The sequence below is a fragment of the Microtus ochrogaster genome, chromosome 15 (assembly GCF_000317375.1).
Source record: "Microtus ochrogaster isolate Prairie Vole_2 chromosome 15, MicOch1.0, whole genome shotgun sequence".
Lineage (NCBI taxonomy): Eukaryota > Metazoa > Chordata > Mammalia > Rodentia > Cricetidae > Microtus > Microtus ochrogaster.
In genome coordinates, this window is record NC_022017.1 from 30,271,841 (window position 1) to 30,273,646 (window position 1,806).

At 58.1% G+C, this 1,806-nt stretch overlaps 1 protein-coding gene across 1 annotated transcript in view; it reads right to left on the reverse strand.

Moving 5' to 3' along the window:
• The window catches only part of Ptp4a3 (protein tyrosine phosphatase type IVA, member 3), a 33,023-nt gene extending 31,312 nt beyond the window's left edge, over positions 1-1,711 (reverse strand). Inside the window, exon 1 of the mRNA XM_026782636.1 lies at positions 1,663-1,711. The gene's annotated coding sequence lies outside the window, so the exon portion shown is untranslated. The remainder of the gene's footprint in view (positions 1-1,662) is intronic.
• Positions 1,712-1,806: the final 95 nt, after the last annotated feature.

Genomic DNA, 1,806 nt, shown 5'->3' on the forward strand with positions numbered 1-1,806 from the left:
ATAGGTATCAGGGTCCAGCACGGGCTACCACAGCACACAATCCCATCATAGGTATCAGGGTCCAGCACGGGCTGCCATAGCACACAATCCCATCACAGCTATGGGGTTCTGTTCTTCGGGAGCAAGGCAAGGCCAGAGGCGTGAGGAAATAATCATTGATCCGCCAGCTCCAGTCCCAGCAACTCTTGGCTCTGTCCCTGGACAGATGCCAATGGGACACTACTTCACCTTCCTAATGCATCACCATCACCACTAGGCAGCAGAAGGATTGTGCCATCCCCAGTCCAGCTCTGTGTACGGTATCCCAACGCCACGGCAGTGAGGTCAGGCAGGCCACTTGGCAGCACTCACACCCCAGGGAACTCGCCAAGAGTCTGAGGCAGTGAGTGCCAGCTTCCCCACCAGAGGTCCTCTTGTCATTTCCAGCCCACCGCCACGCAAGCTGCCTGCAGGTCTGAGGCTCCCCTTCTGCTACACTAACCACACGGGCTGGCCACTCTCAGCCAAGCCCTGTGATGGCAGGAGACTGGGGAAAGTCCTCCCCAGTTGGTGGGGAAGAGGTCCTGGCGGGCTCCTGTTTCAACATCTACAATGACCATCTGTCCAGACAGCTTACTTGAACTCTATCCATCAGCCACCAGGGTCCTGAGCCTACCACCAGCACCTCCACGTCAAGCACCAGGCGTGGCCAAGAGAGGGGGCCTAGTAAACATCTTGGGGTGGCCAGCTCCTTCTTGAGGTGGCCAGCTCCTTCTTGAGGGGACATTTAGGAACATTCCTGTGGCCTTAGAGCAGCCTCCCATTCACAATAATAGAGTAGGGGCAGGTGGAAGGAGCCCCTAGGCTGCTTCAGTGCTGGCCACAAGCTCCACGTGTTGTCCACACTCCTAGTTGCAGTCCAGGCAGAGGAAGAAGGCTCTGATAAGGCCCAGTCTTACGGGTTAGAGCTAAGTCCACTTCTCCGGTGCCTGGATCATCTGGGGACGGCAGTTAATAATCTCGTGGGAGGATTTAAGGCCACAGGCACTGTGTGCAGTGACTTGTACCACCCAAAGAGTTCACTACACTGACTTCAGCACCAAAACTGTTTCCTCCAGAGCATGCAGCCAAAAAGAGGTGCACCACTTACCCATGGGACGCAGCACACTGTGACTAGCGGCCTGGAACCCACTCTGCCCCTCAAGGATGGAGCCAGAGGGATTGTTACTCTACCTGCCTTGGGGCTAAGCACGCCACCTAGCTCATGCTTGCCGCTCCAAGCCAGAAGACCCCAGCCCATCAGGAGTCACCTGCTTAACCCGGCTGCACTGCACCTGGACATGCTGCAGCAGCACCCCTGCTCCTACTGCAGCCCCATGGATAATGAGGTGCTGTCCATCTGGCCTGGCCCAGGATGCCTGAGTCAGGACTCGGTTCCTACGGATCCAAGACCTTGTGCCCAGTTTCCAAGGGTGACCTGCTGACATCCACGCGGGAGACAGAGATGGCTATGGAGTCCTACGCCCCAAGCTATGCAGAGAAGGAAACTGAGGGGCGCCCCAAATCCTGGGTAGGGATCTTGGGGAGGATGAAAACCGGGCTGATGTTGGGGGAATTTTCTGCACCTCTAGAAACGGGAGCAGAGTCACCCCTTCCAAACCCATGCAAGTCTGATCGACACACCAAGGAAACAGCTGGCTACGTCCCCACGCCTGGCCTCCCTGCGGCTCCGGCCCCGCACGTGGCAGCCACTAGCCGGGTTCACGCAGGGGCGGCAGCGGGATGCGGCCCCCACCGGGAGCAAACACACAGGCCGCAGCGCGCTCC